Raw genomic sequence first — 19,617 nt, 5'->3', positions numbered from 1 at the left:
CCCTCTCTAGAAATCACCTGTCACCCTCTCATTGGGTGGTGCTGGGGCACCCAGAAAGGGGCATTAGAAAGTGATTTTGGCTCACTGTACTAGCTAGTTATAATGGGATGAAAGTACTTCCCATTCTGAATGAGACTGCAATGGGACAGAAAAGGTTTGAGTCCCCTCCCCATACCACAGTCCTGATTCAGCTGAAGCCACCTCATGTATATTTATTATTATTATTTACCGGTAAATGTGCACCAGGGTTAAAGGTATGAGTTACATTCTACTACGAAATAGGACTGAGGGAAATTAGAATTTTTTTTCTGAATATGCATGCAATATTACTTGGGAATAAGGATCATGACACTCAGTGGAACATGCTTCTGAGTAAACATGCCCAGGATGGGGCTTAATGTCAAAAAGTTCTTATCATGCCAATGGAAATAACCCCAAAGTACATCGAGTCACTGATTGAGCTCAAAAACCTATGGTATCTTCCTAAGCCACTCTGTTTTACAAGGTGGGGAACCAGTTGCCTCCCAGGCATTGCTGGAGTACAACTCCCATCATTGCCAACCACTGGCCATGCTGACCGTGGATAACATCTGGAAGTCCACATGTTCCCCACCCCTGCTGTAAAGTTTCAAAATTCTAACATTCCAACTGAATGTTTTTGAAGGAAATACTTTGGTCAGGTTTTTTTTTTCTAAAGAAGCATCTGTATAGAAGAACAAGGTTCAAGGCAAGGGTGGTGTTAGGTATTTTGGAACCCTAACAAAATACTTAAATCCTCCCACACTCTGTGGATCTCTGAGTTTTCATCCTCAGAGGCTTGTTTGCTCTGTGATGTTCCTAAGCTGTGTCTGGCTAGTGCTAGAAGGAAGGTTACCAGGTTTCTTTTCATCATTTCCAACTAGAAATGCATAAAATGCCATACAGCTTCAGGAAGGCCTACATCTGTTGAATGTTCTGACTGTCATGTGGCACTAAGAGAGTGCCTCTGCTAAGAAAAATGGTAGTAACTGCAGCTGGAAAGAAGAAGTGAGTGCTAGCCAATAATGCAGAAAAAGAGTTACTCTATACAGCATTTCCCAGCCTGTTGCCCTCTAGATATTTTTGACTACAACTCCCATAATCCCATGCCAATTGCCATGGTGGCTAGGGCTGACAGGTGCTACACTGTGTACACACTGCTTCTAGTGTACCCTACTTCTTATAACAGTGGTGGAAAACAGATGGTGGACTGCCACACCCAACATCCCTGACTGGGGTTAATAGGACATTTGTTGAACCACAGGTCCTCACCCTGGTTTATAGGCCTCATAGGGGGTGCATTTTCCATTCAAATAGCTGAAGGAGGAAGTGATGAAGGTAGGGCATGATGGAAAAGGCTTTGGAAAATGTTCACAAATCATTCTAGGAAATAGAGCAGGCTGAAATGATTAAGGACTGAAAAAGGCATAAACATCTGCAGCTGCCAGAAGGCAAGTCCACATAACATTCTTTGCGATGCATGTGAAAGATGAATAAAAAGTATATAGGAGTCAGAAACTTTTAGGAGTGGAGAATAATATAGTGAATATTAATGACACAATCATAGATCAGGCCTGTACAACTTGGGCTGCACCAAGCCCAATGCAATTTGCTTGTGGATTGTGGCCTGCCAGGTATTCGGCCTAGGCACCTACTTGCTTTAGCAGGTCCAACATATAGCTTGGTGGGTCAAAAGGTGTGTAGATGGGTCAGATACTGTTCAGTTACTGAAGCCAAACAGTAAATTCCACCCTATGTAAGATAGTACAATAAAGTTCCTTACCAGATTCAGCGTCAAACTCCGGTTGTCAGGTCCAGATTCCAGAAGAGTTGCACTGAAATGAAAATTCCTCCAGCAACAGCTGTGCCCATCACTCCAGTGTTTTGCTAGAAACAGCTGCACCTGTAGAATTATTTAAAACAACATTTAAAGGTGCAGGAGTTTTTTGAAGGCCTGAATCTGGCAATGTTATTGATGCAAAAAACAAAAAGTGAGGCTAAAACTGTTTTTATTGAAAATCAGCTTAACCCTTAAACCAGAGAAAGAAAGAAAGAGAGAGAGAGAGAGAGAGAGAGAGAGAGAGATTTTAGAGTTGGTCTGCAGTCTATCTTTAGTTGTTAATGAAGACATCATTGATTACACTGGGCAACAATTTTTTACTTTTTGAATGTTGTCTAGATTTCTACAACTGATTTAGGGTATTTTTGCACTGCTGAATCAGGAAATGGCATCCGTTTCTCTCCATCAGGTCAGGTTTACTGTAAACTGAATGGTGGGCATTGATAAAGGTAAGTGCACGTAAACTGCATGTTGCCTCACCATTTTTCAAACTTCAGGGCTTGAACTTCCATTTCTTGGAACTCCTGGAATGCTCAGTGGCAGGGAGGTCTCTCTTCAGAGTCCAACAGTAGTCAGCCATCATGACTGCGTCCCAGCGACCCTGATACCTGGTCTCCATCTCTTTCATGTCCTGATGGAATCTCCCCCTGCTCGTCACTCATTGAACCCAGGTTCTCAGGAAACCGGTCCATATGTGAAAATAGGTAGTGCATCTTGACGCTCATGTTGCAGCCCAGGTTTCTGAAAGCAGTCAGCATGTTGTTGACAGGTTCTGCGTAGTTTCTGGCCTTATTGTTGCCAAGAAAGTTCTTCACTACCAGAACAAATGCCTTCCACACTTCCAGTTCCACTTCGTTCATTGAGTTTCCGAACTCTGAATCTCTGATGAGCTGACGGATCTGAAGACCGTCAAAGATGCCAGCTTTCAACTTCTCCATGGTCAATCCTGGAAAAGCCTGGCACAAGTAAGTGAAGCAGTCACCATCCTTGTCCAGAGCCTTGGTGAACTGCTTGATTAAGCCGAGCTTGATGTGCAGCGGTGGGAAGAGTATTGTCTCTGTCCACCAGAGGTTCGTTGATGACGTTCCTTTCTTTGCAAGGCACCAATTCCTCCCACACAGGCCAGTCCTTCTTCGTGTAATGCTGAGCACGGTCCCTACTATCCCACATGCACAGAAAACATGGGTACTTGGTGAAGCCAGACTGTTGTCCCAACAAAAAGTTCACCATCTTCAGGTCAACACAAATAAACCACTTATGCTGATCACAACCAATTTTCTCCAGCACATACTTCACTGCTTCATAGTTCTCCTTCAGTGTACTCGAGTGAGCCAGGGGTATAGAGGCAAACTGGTTGCCGTTGTGTAGCAGAACACATTTCAGTGATCGCTTGCTGCTGTCAGTGAACATTCTCCAATCTTTGGGTTCGTACTGTGGCACTTCAAGCTTGAGCAGAAGCTGCGTAATATCTGCACAGTGCACCAAGTCCTTCTCTTCCAAGAAAAAACGGAGGTACTCTTGATGCCTGTTGCGGAAGAAGCTGAGGCGAGCACTGTCAGAGAGGAGGTTTTTTTCCTTCAATCTGGATGCCAACAGTTCGGCAGAGTCCTTTGACAAGCTGAGGTCACGAACTAGATCATTCAACTGCTTTTGGGAAAATGGATGTGGAGCATCATCTTCAAGAACCACTTCTTCTTCATGTCCTTCAACACTGGAGGCATCTTCGTCACTAATGTCAGGAAGTTCTCCGAAGATAGGCACAATGAGCTACAGGACGATGTGCTGATTGAAGATCAGGATACTTCGTGGGGTGGCTGCCCCATTAACTTAGTTTTGATCCCCCAACTTTTTGCTTTGCCGCACCAATTTATGGAAGATTTTGAAGTTTTATGACTTCAAACTGATCCCTTTTCGACATAATCACCCAGAACTATCGGACCTGAATACTTCTTGTCATTAAAATAATCATTTCCAATCAAAACAATTATTCCACATGGCATTTTACCCCCACCAACTTCTTCTAAAATGCTCCACACAAGCGTACATGTGAACAAAAACGTAAAAAAACCGACATGTGGCCATAGCTCAAAAACTTGACCTGATTGAGCAAAACCAATGTGATTTTTGAATTCAGCGCATCAGATTCGTCCTAAATCAACTGAAAAAACGCAGGCAACAAATTTGTTGTTGACCAGTGTTATGCTTTGACTATTTTTATAGTGCTGAGGATTTTATTGTATTTCAGTTGATTTTACTTTGTTTTAATTGTTTTGCTATGAGCTGCTTAGGAAAGGGCTTTCTATGGTGGAAGAAAATCATATACGGTAAATCCGCCCCCCCCCAGATGACTAGAAATCAACAGCATAGGTTGCAGCTATATCTTTAACAACACATTTTCCAAAAAGCATAAAAGTAAATTTAAAGGCACATGTATATTTAAAGGCCTTTATAGACAGCTGTACAAGAAAAGGATCTAGATGTTTCAGCTGATCATAAGCTGAACATTAACAAGAAGTGTGATGCAGGCAGTTACTCAAAAAGCTAATGGAATCTTAGGCAGAGAAGTACAGAGCAAACCCTCCAACATTTCTCTGATGAAAATAGGGATGTCCTATTTTACTATTTATAGCCCACACATCTTACTGGGTGCCCCCAACCACTCTGAGCAGCATCCAACATATATAAAAACATAATAAAACATTAAACATTTTAAAATTTCCCTATACAGGGTTGCCTTCAGATGTCTTCTATAAGCTGTATGGTTTTGGCTCAGAGGTCACAAAACTCCATACCCTCCAACATTTCTCCGATGAAAATAGGGACATCCTAAGGAAAAGTGGTGCATTCTGGGATCGACTTGGAAACAGAAATGGCTTCTGTAGATCTGGAACTGTCCCTGGAAAATGGGAGGGTCTGCCATGTGGGACAATTTCCTCTTACCTTGAAAGGCCTGAAATGGATTGTCAAGGATTGTGGACAAAGGAAACAGTGTACTGATGCGATTGTAGGGTTGCCATACGTCCGGACTTTCCCAGACACACACAGGAAATTCATCAGCCGCATCCAGGCGGAAATCGCCTGGATGTACATATGGCAATGTACATATGGCAATCCATGTCAACAGTGCCAATTTCCTCGAATTTCCCTTAAAATAACCCCAAAATGGCATTTGGCGATCTCCCCAAAAAACAACTTTTCAACAAGCAACCTTGGCAACAAACAATAATGCCTTCAACATTTTGGACAACAGTCATTTGTACTATCCGTCCGCAGGCAAGGAATGTGCATTTAGTTCAATGTCAAATCAAGATGTGAAATTAACTCCCTGCCCAACCTCACTGTGATCTGTAGATTCTGTGTCCCACTTTATCCTCTCACATTAGTTTCTCCTCCCTATGTCCCCATCACCACCACCATATTCCTAATCTTTCCCTTCCATCAGCTCTTCTGCTTCTATGACCCCTGACTTTTATCTTCCTTATGTTCATGGACTTTTCATGATTTTCCAGTCTTCAATGCACTCCACGTAATCTCTACTTTCCCTATAATCAATTATGAGGCATTAATCCCAGCCAAAGAGACAGTGTTCCCATCTCTCATAGGAACTGAATGGCAAACACTCTGCTACTGCTTTTTCCTTCAACAACTAGAATGTTGTGGGATTTTTGTCACTCTGCCACAAGCAATATAGGTCCTGTCTCTTCCATAAATCAGACTTGGCTCTTTTTGGAGTGGGGAGGGGAGAAGGTACCAGTTATACAGGTCAGTATTATCAATTCCCATTGTTGCATGCTGTGCATATATTCTGTTTCGACTCTATGCCAGAAAGGAAATTTCTGAAATGATTGTGAAACGATTTACTGCATATTCATGGACAAATGCTGAAATTAAAAACATAATTCTTTCAAAACAAGCCCTCAGAGAAGTTAGATTTTCTTGTGAGTCTTGTTCTCCAATAAATTATGTTAAACAATACATGTCCATCAGATAACATAGGACTTCATTGTCTTGGACACTATATCTAGACTCTCCAACAAATGGGACATTCTCATTTAATTTGAATATCATTACAATAACAAGGAACTTTTCATCATTGTCTTGTGTGCAGAAAGATGAAGTGAATGTTACATTGTTTTGATTATTCAGAGTGACACTAAAATAGTTTAAATAATTATGCTTTAATGGAAGACTAATGAATAAAGCAATTGTTGAAGCTTCCAAAAAGAAAAGAAAAGGATTTTTGAAACTGATACTTCCTCAGAACAAAAGTGAAGGAAAAAGCACAGCAGGAGGTTGTTCTTGTTAGTGAAATTCTTTAGTTACCTGCAGAGTTAAGCTTTTAGCTAGACCCTATCCTGATTAACATTAACATACATTATCAAATTTCTATGAGCTCTTGTTTGGGGTAAAGACAAAAATAATGGATGATGTGTCAAATGTAAGTAATTATCCTTTGCAATAGTAAATGGATGATATACAATGTTATAGAATATATTCATTTAAAACAATGGGTCTGATTTATGATTTAGATTGATCTCAGCCCAATGTTTCATATTAGTGTGGGTATGCTTATGTGTATAGATTTTGTGTTTAGTATTACATGTATATATTTACAGTTTGTAGTGTGCGTCAGTTTATAACAGAGTACCAACATGTCTGGGAACAAATATTTATTAGCAAAATGCAGGCATGCCTGAGTTTTACCAAAGCTACTACTAAGGTTCCCTACATCAAGGCTAATTCCCTCTCACACATCCCAAATATGAAAAAAGCATGTGTTGAAGGAAGGAAGAAGTCTGTCAGTATATTAAAAATAAACTGAGTAGTATGCTTTATAGGTGATGAATGATCTGCCTATACAGTTTTAGCTAATAGGATCCCCTCCAACATTTCACAGATGAAAATAGAGAACATTCTTTTATACTTGTAGTATCCCTTTAGCAAGGCTTGTTATTTTTCATGTCTGGTAATTCTATCTTTAATGGTGTTTTCCCTAAGTTTTTATAAATCACACTTGAAGCTAATGGATATCCTCCTGTCCCTCCTCTTGTTGCCCTGAACTTTTTCACCTTTGGGCTCTTAACAAAGTATTGGGTGGGTACCTTCGGCACCTGGTTATTTATGTGTTCTAGGTTTTTGTTTTGCCAAGAAAACCTAAAATGTTGTGTCCTTTCACTTGCCTTAGTTCCTCAGACATTGTTCCTGATAAAGTGTCATTAAACCCCAGAGTTTACCATAAACCACAAGATCATGCCCTGGCTATGCTCCTGCCCTTCATTTTCCTTCTGCTTTTGTCCCTGTCTTAACATATTCTCCTCTGACCCTGCCCACCCTGGTTCAGTTCTTAACTCTCAGCTGAAGCAGCCAATATTTTAGACATCAAAAGTTGTCGGCTCCAGCAAGCATGATCTTCATAGTGCGCTATGGTGGACTGCACTGCAGCTTTAAACACAAAATTCATAATGCATTTGGGTGTGCGCACAATAAATTCTGGTTCAAGCCAGGGGCTGTACTGCTTCATCAAACACATTTCCAAAACACATTCTGTACTGGTAGCTTGCAGTGTTTGGGTGGTTCTGTTCAAGTTGTTGAAACATTCAGGCAAACAAGTAACAATTAAATAAAAATGGGTTCAGGTTCTGTTTGACTCCTTGACTGCAAATGCCATCATTCAGAGATACTGAAGGCAAGCAACTCTACCATTGGGAGGGGCATGGGGGTGCCCACAGGAAATAAAAGTTCCATTTTGCACAAGGCAAGGATTACTGGGAAGGGGAATGGTGGAGCCAGAAGTCCAGGCAGAGGCCATGTGGGCAGAACCATATTGGCTGGCTTGGATAGAGGCACAGAGATGCCACGCAGGATGCCTTAGATTCCAATGCTGCACTGCTGTAGGAAACAAGCCCTTCTTGCGATGTAATGCTCAGAACGCTCTCCAGAGCATACCCAGGTGTAAATTTGTGTATAATAAATCATATTTCTTAAAGATGCTAGTTTCCGCTGTGCCTTGATTTTCAATATAAGCACAACCCCGTGTGAGCCCTGCAATCTTGTTACCTCTCGGCAAAGGTTGGGGGTGGCATGTAACCTCTGTAAGGTTATTAGTTTTAAGAACATAAAAAGTGCCCTTCTGGATGATACCAACAGTCCATCTAATCCAGCATCCTGTGGCCAACCAGATATCTGTGAGAAAGTAGACCCAAAGTAGACATGAGTATATTGGACATAACTCATGATATAAAGGGGATGAGGAGGGAACAGGTGAGGCATCTAATCATAAGCCTGAATTTTTATTAAAGCTTATATGTTTAATCAGGGCTTGTATTTTAAGAATGAGCTTAAAGATCTTCAACTGTTTCATGCCAGGCAGAAGACCAGCTGCTTAGAAAAACCTTGGCAAGATGTTTTTCTCCTAGACAAGGGGCCCCCCTGATTTATAGCAGAAAACAATTCTCAAAGTCGTAAAAAGGGAATTACAGGCTGAGAGCCAAGGTTACACTGACCCTACAAATTAAGGGTGGATAAATAGTAAAATGAGCCATATCTTCTTCCTAAGGTTAAAAAGGTCAAGAGCAGTGAAAAAGCAACTGGTCTGGCTGGCAGAAACAGAGCATTTTTGGGAAGTCTTTTCTAAAGCTGTTTCTTTCTTAAACTAAGATCCTTTTAAGATTTCTTTTCCTTTTAAAAGGTTATTTATGTATTAAATATATTAGCTTAAATATAATTATGCAAAGGATTTAAGAAATGCTAGATTCTTATTTCATATAGTTGGAAGAGATCACAGGGGCCATCAGCCACCAGCCCCCCCTTGCCAGACAGGAGACGCCATCGAGCACTCCTGATATATGGTTGTCAGGCCTTTTGTTTAGAAACCTTCAAATGAAGGAGATCTCTCAATGTTGATGTGAACTAAAAATCCTTGACATATGCTTAAGATAAAAATTCAAGATTAATCATCTGTTTTGGAAGGCAATAGGGCAAGGAGGGCAAGAGGTGAGCTGGTAATTAAGATTCTTTGTTGAGACACATGTAAGATATATTACTACTTATTTGTCATTTATAGATAGAAGAATATATAGCTTTTTGATTTCCATAAAAGGGCAAGAGGAAATGGGTGTATCTTTTGTGATTGGTTCTAGCAAACAGCCAATAGGAATTTCAACCAGGCTGACTGGACAGAGGCAGCCACAGGAGGAGCAAGGGGGCTGGATTAAGGAAATATAAGTGCTGGCCAGAATGGCAAGAGGCCAGGCCAGAGCTTGGTAACCATATACCACTGTGCCTCATATTTATTTGTCTGACAAATAAATTACTATTTTAATTTCTCTATTGCTGCGTTGAATATTTCATTCCAGCTAAGCGTTAACCACAAGCAGGGTGCTACACAGGAACTCAGGCTAATTCAGATGATTAAATCTGGAGCCAGCTGGTTATCAATAGGATTTCTCAAAAAACAACAACAACAACAACAACATGTAGGCTCTGACAGAGGGGGGAATATTGAGATATTAACTTTTAGGCAAAATGGTTGCATGCCTGTCAAGTGGGCAGAGTGTTTTGATATGCATATGTATGTAAATTTTGCAAAAGGAACTTCTTTAGAACCAAATAACAACAGAGAAATCTCCCTCAGGCAGCAAGCTAATAAGTTAGTGCCATCTTCACTATGCACCACAGGACTGTAATATGGTATGTAGCTGCATTCTTCAGCTTATTAATCTTTTATGGCTCATGTAGTCGAGCCTGTCATGTATTTCATGATGTTGGTTGCACAAACAAATACTGCTCCAGTAACGTGAAGGGTAGGGAAATAAAATAACTAGGACAAATGGAAATATTTGTTCCCTGTGTGATCTAAGCAACTGTTTGTATAAAGACAGGCCTAGCGGAACATAATGCAGTTGCTAACAGAATGTTTGTAACCACTGCCAATTTCTCCTTCTCTTAAGTTCACCATTGGAACCTGAGGTAAAGTTCTAATAGATTCATTTTTCTTCCTCATCTGAAGATGCTTTGTCTCTTCATCTTTTTCAACTATATTTTTTTAACAAGTCTCTTTGGTTTGGGGAAGGTGAAAATTAACTGTTAGTACCCAGTATGCCAAAAGCTTGCAATGTGAACAGTGTCGTTATGTTTGTGAGAGATTTCTCAAGAGTCACAGCAACTCACTTCCAACTTTGCTCTGCTACCCCTATGCAGAAGGAGGGTCACGATGGCAATTAGAACCATTTGTATCTCCTGGGCTTGTTTGGTCCCAGCAGCTCTACACAGAAAACTGAAAGAGGTCGCAGTTGCTTCGTTTCTGTGGTTTTATCTGGCTCTCCCTTTTCTGTCTTGCCTGGCCATGTATTCAGGGTCAAGCTAGAGATTCCCCCCTTTGACTCTGCAAGGAGGCACCAGCTTTTATTCGGAGCCTATTATCAAGCACAATTTGCATTTTAGGACATTTGTATAAAATCCCTGAAAGTCTGTCACAAGTGTATTTTATCCATTGCATTGATATTCTGGGAAGCCGCTTTTCAGGGATAGCAAATGCTCTGCCAAGGGGCCTTGTTACATGGGGTAGTCTTTCTGCTGTTTTTGTCAGCAAAGTTACTTAAATAATGCAGATGGAGTCCAGAGAGGAATGACATTCTGGTATACTTACTGGGAAAAACAGCATATTATTTGAGAAGAAAAGAACAGAGAGGTTTTGTTTTCTTACTTCTGATCTTGTACATAGATGGGAGACATTCAGCTAAATATACAGAAGAAAACTCATCAGAACTACACCCCAAACTGAATAAACATCATGCCACCCTGCCTGGTTGCTAAGCAACATCTCCACCTGTCCCCCCCTCTTGGCTAGTTGACTTTAATATTAACAGAATTAACCCTTAAGTCACAAACTGATTCCTGCTGTTCCATCAGTTTTAATTTCCGCTCTTCCAAATCTATTGCAGAGGAGCACACAATCTCCAAAGCAGTTTGAAAACGCCACAGATGCCTGGTGCCTGCCCAAAGCACCCAGGTCTTCAGACTCTGCTACAGATTTCAAACCATGAACACAGCCCTCCCAGCATTTCTCCTAACTATAGTAAGTAACTTTAATAGGATAAACAAAATAAAAAAATTCCTTCCAGTAGCACCTTAAAGACCAACTAAGTTAGTTCTTGGTATGAGCTTTCGTGTGCATGCACACTTCTTCAGATACACACAGTGTGCATGCACACGAAAGCTCATACCAAGAACTAACTTAGTTGGTCTTTAAGGTGCTACTGGAAGGAATTTTTTTATTTTGTTTTGACTATGGCAGACCAACACGGCTACCTATCTGTAACTTTAATAGGATAGTAATACACAGTGTGCCTATAAGTCTGTCTATTCAGTAGTCATGAGTGTACCTACTACATTGTGGCCCTTCTAACTAACAGTATCCCAACAGCTATGTCACACCCTCCAACATTTCTCCAGTGAAAATAGGGACGTCCTATTCCATAATAATAATAGTAATAATTGTACTATTTATACCCCGCCCATCTGACTGGGTTGCCCCAGCCGCTCTGAGCAGCTTCCAACATATATAAAAACATAGTAAAACATTAAACATTTAAAAAACTTTGCTACACAGGGTTGCCTTCAGATGTCTTCTAAGAATCTAAGGGTTGTATAGTTTTGGCTTAGAAGTCTCATAACTCCACACCCTCCAACATTTCTCTGATGAAAATAGGGACATCCTAAGGAAAAGTGGTGCATTCCGGGATCAATTAAAAAACCGGGATAGCTTCAGTAGATCTAACACTGTTCCTGGAAAATAGGGACACTTGGAGGGTCTGCTATGTGGGGCAATTTCCTGTTGCCTTGAAAGACCCTAAAAGGATTGTCAAGGATAGTGGACAAAGGAAACAGTGTGCTGATGCAATTGTAGGGTTGTGTAACAAAACAAAACTAAAACAACAACAAAAAAGCTCTACAATTTCCAAAGGGGTGGGGGGAAAGCTCAACAACTTTTCTGTCTGGAATTTCATTGTTTGAAATATGGCAACCCTATAATATAGGCCATTGGTAGGCAAACCAAGGCTCAGGGTCCGGATCCGGCCCAATCGCCTTCTAAATCCAGCCCGCGGATGGTCTGGGAATCAGCGTGTTTTTACATGAGTAGAATGCGTGCTTTTATGTAATCAAATAATCTCTGGATTATTTGTAAGGTAAAGGTAAAGGTACCCCTGCCCGTACGGGCCAGTCTTGACAGACTCTGGGGTTGTGCGCCCATCTCACTCAAGAGGCCAGGGGCCAGCGCTGTCCGGAGACACTTCCGGGTCACGTGGCCAGCGTGACATCGCTGCTCTGGCGAGCCAGAGCCGCACACGGAAACGCCGTTTACCTTCCCGCTGGTAAGCGGTTCCTATTTATCTACTTGCACCCGGAGGTGCTTTCGAACTGCTAGGTTGGCAGGCGCTGGGACCGAGCAGCGGGAGCGCACCCCGCCGCAGGGATTCGAACCGCCGACCTTTCGATCGGCAAGTCCTAGGCGCTGAGGCTTTAACCCACAGCGCCACCTGCGTCCCGGATTATTTGTAGGGCATAGGAATTTGTTCATATTTTTTTTTTCAAAGTATAGTCCGACCCCTCACAAGGTCTGAGGGACAGTGGACCGGCCCCCAGCTGAAAAAGTTTGCTGACCTCTGATATAGGCCATAAGGACCTTATCAGCACAATTCAGAGTGACCCACTCATACGCATGAGCCACTGAGAAATGTATATGTGTACTATAAGGGCACAGACAGTGTCTTGTGTTAAACTGGTGCTCTCTCCTGAGTTACATTTATTTCAGTGGTGTTTGTGTAGGAGAAGTGCCAAGTGGATTGTGCCCACCTTTTTTTATTATTAAATTAAAGAATGGAAGAAAAGCGATCAAGGCAGACAGCAAATTGCACTCTCTGGAATAAGCAGCACTAGTGACCTCAAAGTCATTCTATAGTCCAAGGGTATGATCTAAGGCTACATGGTCCACAAGGGAAAAATCAGCACAAACTCAACTAAGATGAAAGAGAACAGAGAGAATAAAATTAATCTGATATTTTGTGTGACAGATGAAATACATTTGAATTCTTTTTAAATATTAATGTCTCATTTTGCTTGCTCTTGAAGCATTAGGCACAATGGGTAAAATAATTAAAAACAGATTTATTGTTTTCTGTCCTTTGTGGCTCAGTGAGGATTGTTGCTGTAAGGACTGTTTTTAATTGTCTGATAAGAGTAGGGGAGATGGCATCCTGTGTTAATTCAATATGAAACGTGCCAATTTAAACATACCAAAGTACAGAAATGACAAAAAAACAAACTTCTTTCAAGGTTGATACTGTTTACAGTATGAAGAGAGCCAGTAGTGTGGTTTATGCCTAAACAACAGATTATTGGCATAACATGTGTGTAATTTGCCATCTTAAATGGAAGTATGAGCTTCTTAATATTTCCATATTTGCATCAGACGTCAAACACTGAAATCCGTTCAATGCCATAACAACAAACAACAACAACAACAACAACAACAACAACAACATATTATTATTTATACCCCGCCCATCTGGCCGGGTTTCCCCAGCAGTGGCGTAGCGTGGGTTATCAGCACCCGGGGCAAGGCAAGTAATTTGCGCCCCTAACCCGTGGATTTGCGCCCCCTAACCCGTGGATTTCCCTAACCCCCAGATGTTGCGCCCGGTGCGGCCGGCCCCCCCTGCACCCCCCACGCTACGCCACTGTTCCCCAGCCACTCTGGGTGGCTTACAACAAAAGATTAAAAATACATTAAAACAATCTTGCACCAATAAGGAAACCTGGGTGATTTGACAAGTACCACCAACCTCTCTAGTGATTATGTCTCAGAGCTTGGTAGCAGAGAATGGCAGTATACATCAGTGGGAATCTGCAGTCCCCAAGCCTGCCCAAGGCCCAGTCTGGCGGGGAGGGAGAGATCTCAGCAGGTTGCAATGAGGAAAATGACTCTGACCCTGAAACTTTCAGCTAAAGACTCCTCAAGCAAGGACTGGGGTAGCAGCTGGAACATCTGAGGATGAGGGCTTACCATCATTACCACTCCTCAGCACTTCCCTTTTATGTTGGCCACAAAGTCCCCAAGTATTAGTAACACCAAGGAGACGGACCCATTTCCCAGGCTATCCTGGCACCAGATTTTACACCCAAACCCTTAAAACCCAAGTATGTACCTTTCCCCTTTTTCTTCCAAGGAGGAAGAAATCCTGCAGAGCACCCACAGGAGAAATGAGGCTACCATGAGGAAAGGGATCATAGCTCAGTAGCAGGCCCTCTCAGAGTTTCGGGAAGCCCCTAACCAGTGGCAGCTGGTGCCCACTGGACCCAGTAGGGCTACTAGGAGATCACAAGTATGCGGCCAAGTTGTTATGGTTTTCTCCCAATCCTCTGCAAAAACACTGTGAACACTTAAGCATTGCAGGTCTACAAATACTTTGCATGCAGCTAACATGGAAAGTGTCTTACTTTGGTTGAGAAGGGGTTTCCACTGTCACATTTACTGCTGTGGGGGTTATGTACAATATGTGTACATTACTCAGAAGTAAGCCCCACTGAATGCCATGGAAGTTGCTCCCCAATAAATATGTACAGGATTGTAGCTTGAATTGTTTAATCTTAGAGGTGTCACACATGCTAACAAGGGTTCCCATAGATTTCCAGACCTAGGGGAAAATGTTATTCCCCTCCCAAATTCATAGAATTATGGAATCATAGAATTGTATAGTTGGAAGGGACACCGAGGATCATCTAGTCCAACTCCCTGCAATACAGGAATATCAACTAAAGCACCCATCCAACCTCTGCCTAAAAACCTCCAATGAAGGGATGTCCACCACCTCTTGAGGGAGTCCATTCCACTGTCTAACAGTTCTTGCTGTCAGAAAGCTGATTTACTTATGTATCTTCTTTCCAATTGAAAAATAAAAAAAGTATCTGGGACACAACCAGGGCATTCAGACCTACAAAGACTGGCCTTTACATGAAGGTCCTTGGGAAATCCAACTTGTGCTTGTCTGCTAGGAGACTACTGTCTGACTGGGTTGTACGGGCAGAGTGCAGTGCAGTCCATGCTCCCATACTACAAATAGGCTCTCTACACTGAGTTCTTGCCTGAACTATCATTGGCACCAACTTAAACAGCCTTTTAAGTTCACCCAAAGTGTTTTGTGCTATTTTTCTCCTCATAACAGCAGTAGAGCTTTGTACTCAGAAGGTTCCATTTTCAATTTCTGGCATTTCCAGATAGGGCTGGGAAAGACTCTTGCCTGAAACCCGGCAGAACCATTGCCAGTCAGTGTAGACATTACTGAGCTAGACAGAACTAATGGTCTGACTCCATATAAGGCAGCTTCCCATCTTCTCTGTGCCTGACTATCCCTGAAGCTGCTCATTCAGATTCCTCAAGCAAGGAACTAGGAGACAGACTACCTCTAACTGGGAGGTGTGATCTTTTGGTATCAAGCCTATGGCCCAACTTGTTTGTTGCCTGTGGCACACTCCAATTTTGAAATTCACTGTGAAAGTTAAGTTTAAATGATAAGGAAGTTCCAGTGGTGCAGAGTTTCCCAGAACTCTCCAATGGAAAACATTTTTTCTTGACTCTTTGTAAGCTTTATCCTTTGAAATTAGAATTCTGTTCTGTCTTCTGTATTCCTTCCACCCTATATTCTGCAGCTTAAATCAATGGGTAATGGTTGTTTTTTTGTGTTTTTTTTGTTGTTGTTTATTTTACTTATGTCACTTTGAGTCCAAGCTGAACAAGAAGAGAATGTGGCAACTATTTAGATGCTTCCAAAAGAAGCGGAAGATGCAGCCTCCAGAAGATTGACACATAAATTGAAAAGCTGATCAGTAAGGCAGTGGTAGATTAATGTAATTATTTATTTCCGAATGACTCTTCATCCAGATATTCTGGGTGGGAAGCATACAGACAAGTGACTCAGAAATATCTGTTCATTGATTTGTACCCTGATACTATGGAGTGACTTATAAATAAATAAAGTTGAAGCATTCCAAGTATCAGCTTACCCTACTGCAACACAAGCAGGACTATGTGCCTGGGAAGATTGATTGCCCTTTTCCTAGGGATAGGCAAACACTTTGCAGCTTAATTTGGAAATGATTTGGCAATTATGAGTGTCATCAGAGAATGCTAGAAAAACGCACACACCTATTTTCAGGAGTTCGCTATTGACTTCTGGTTCTTTGCACATTATTTCCTGGGGCAGGTGTTTGTTCTCATAAAGTGTGCTTGGGAAATGGGGCATGTGTGAAGGCAGGATTTTGAACTATGAACAAGGGCGATTTATTCAGTGCCAGTGCCCCCAAACCGGAGGATTATCCTCCCTGCTCTTTCTGTGCACAAAGGAAAAAACCAGCCATAAAACAAACACATGTGAATCTTACCCCCAGTGGAGCAAGTAGAAATTTGAACTCCTGACTGGTAGTGAGCTTGCTTAATTAGGCGAAGCCTGCTCTACCTGGCCACCTACAAGGACCAAAGCTCCCCATGGGTGATGATAGCTCTTTGTTGTTGTTGTTTAGTTGTTTAGTCGTGTCCGACTCTTCGTGACCCCATGGACCAGAGAACGCCAGGCACTCCTGTCCTCCACTGCCCCCCGCAGCTTGGTCAGACTCATGCTGGTAACCTCGAAAACACTGTCCAACCATCTCGTCCTCTGTCGTCCCCTTCTCCTTGTGCCCTCCATCTTTCCCAGCATCAGGGTCTTCTCCAGGGAGTCTTCTCTTCTCATGAGGTGGCCAAAGTACTGGAGTCTCAGCTTCACAATCTGTCCTTCCAGTGAGCACTCAGGGCTGATTTCCTTCAGAATGGAGAGGTTTGATCTTCTTGCAGTCCATGGGACTCTCAAGAGTCTCCTCCAGACCATAATTCAAAAGCATCAATTCTTCGGCGATCAGCCTTCTTTATGGTCCAGCTCTCACTTCCATACATCACTACTGGGAAAACCAAAGCTTTAACTATACGGACCTTTGTTGGCAAGGTGATGTCTCTACTTCTCAAGATGCTGTCTAGGCCTGTCATTGCCCTTCTCCCAAGAAGCAGGCGTCTTTTAATTTCGTGGCTGCTGTCACCATCTGCAGTGATCATGGAGCCCAAGAAAGTAAAATCTCTCACTGCCTCCATTTCTTCCCCTTCTATTTGCCAGGAGGTGATGGGACCAGTAGCCATGATCTTCGTTTTTTTTGATGTTGAGCTTCAGACCATATTTTGCACTCTCCTCTTTCACCCTCAATAAAAGGTTCTTTAATTCCTCCTCACTTTCTGCCATCAAGGTTGTGTCATCTGCATATCTGAGGTTGTTGATATTTCTTCCGGCAATCTTAATTCCGGCTAGGGATTCATCCAGCCCAGCCTTTTGCATGATGAATTCTGCATATAAGTTAAATAAGCAGGGAGACAAAATGCAGCCTTGTCGTACTCCTTTCCCAATTTTGAACCAGTCAGTTGTTCCATATCCAGTTCTAACTGTAGCTTCTTGTCCCACATAGAGATTTCTCAGAGACAGATGAGGTGATCAGGCACTCCCATTTCTTTAAGAACTTGCCATAGTTTGCCATGGTCGACACAATCAAAGGCTTTTGCATAGTCAATGAAGCAGATAATAGCTCTTAAGGTGACCTAATTTTATCAAGCTTGAACTTTCTTGGGCCAATTAATTGCTCACCACTGGAACCAAGTTATTGTTCTTATAAATCACATTCCCATTTTTAAAGGTTCGAGTCAATCAAACACAGGACCATTGGGAGTAAGGGGGTTACAGCAGAGAAGGGGAACAATTTCCACTCTGAGGACTACATTTCAGTCTGGGTAAGCCTCCAAGGGCTACATGCCAAAGGAAAAAGTGGACAGAACAACAAATGTGAATTTTACCTTTGTCCAGTGGGCTAGTTTCTACACATGCAAACGCATCCCTCTTTACCTTATTCCCAGGCGAGCATTATCAGAATTCAGGGATCACTGTTCCAGCAAGACAAAAACACTCATGGAAGGGGCATACCAGGGCTAGTGAATGCATATGGGCTGGGGAGAAGCTGGGGTGAAGCTGGGACCAAATAAGAGAGGACTGGAGAACTACTTTTGGCCCCTGAGCCTGCCTCTCCTAGGTTAAAATGATCAACAAAGAATGTTAGTTCAAGAGAGCACCCCTCAAGATGCAGAGCATATCTCTTGTGTATTCTTAGTCCATTATTTTGTAACTCCAGCATGCATCAGTACTTTTTACCAATACACGTGAATAGAAGTGCTTTGTGTTTCCTTCTCAGGATTTCCAGTAGGGAACAATCATGACCTGGGATAACTCGGTTGGTAGAAGATGAGACTCTTAATCTCATGGTTGTGAGTTTGAGCCCCACATTGGAGACAAAAATTCCTGCATTGCAAAGTATTAGGCTAGATGACTCTTGTGGTCTCTTCCAACTGTACAATTCTGTTCTGTTCAGAGAACTCTGCTGCTCCTGGAGACACACTGTGTTTTGAAGTGCACAGCAGAGACTACATTTCTCAAATTTGAGGACAAATACACTGATCAGGTGAAGGTCACATCTAGCAATGGACAAATCTTAATTTCAGTTGCTTTCATTTCTCAGTTTTTCACATTTATGCCTCAGTTTCTGAGGTCTTTTTATATAAAAGTCCTTATTAAAATTCATACATTGTGTATACAATTTTGCTTAATATACACATTTTTATGCACACTCTCCCATAATATAGAGATTTTTTCATTAGAGAACTGAACCACAAAATTCTGAGAAGTATGCATTTCAAATGATAGTTTATATGTATGTATTTTTTCATAATGTGAAAATTAGGTAGGTTCACATTAAAATGCAAACCAGCCACACCTCTCCAAAGTCAGTCAAGAAATATACTGTACTGCTTTAGCAGTATAAATGGACCTTCCACCTGTTGTTGTATATATCATGTGAAGCTGGTAGTTAGCAGACTTTAAGGATTCCTGAATTTTACTTAAATTTTAAAATTTACTGCAAGGGGGGCAGGATATGGGATGAATGTTGGAGTTAGAAAATGGGGAATGATAAAGAGAAGTCAAGCAGGTGTCTTAGAAGGCAGTAAATAAGTTGAAGACCAATTAGAAAAGAAGAAAGCATGGAAATTGATTTGATCACTTGTTATCCAAAGCAGTGACTCTTAGGGTTGAGCTGTTAGAGGTCAAAGTGGTAGGAGTTCTTATAAATCACACACATGAATGTACGTAGGAGTGTCTGCAATGCCACTGAGAACAATTAGTGCTTCAAGAGTAAAACTGGACTCAGTGAGGAAGGTCAAGCACTGATAATAAGCCTATTAACTTGTGTATTAAGTGCCTGTGACAGTGGCATTTCCTCATAACATTTTCATTGCAGAGATTTTCCAAGTACTTGGAAAGGCTAAATGTGTCAGTAAAATTAAATGAACACATATGAATTGGCAGCTGTTGTTAATATTTGTGCTCATAAAAGAGACAGACATGTAAGAAAACAATTATTGCACAGGGCTCAATAAGCTCATAGCTAACACAAGAATAGCACAATGTGCAAGGAAGAGTAACAAGATCACGAAAGATGGCTCAGTAACATGAGCAAAACAGATCTGTAGCCCAGAACTAAACAGAGATGGACTGTAGCATGGGGAGAAAAACAGGAGTGAGGTTACGGATGAGACAGGTAGGACTGTGGTTCCTGTGTTTTTTTTTAGACATGTTGTT

The sequence above is a fragment of the Podarcis cretensis genome, assembly GCF_951804945.1.
Source record: "Podarcis cretensis genome assembly, chromosome: 4".
NCBI classification, from domain to species: Eukaryota; Metazoa; Chordata; class Lepidosauria; order Squamata; family Lacertidae; genus Podarcis; species Podarcis cretensis.
This window is presented reverse-complemented; position numbering follows the sequence as displayed.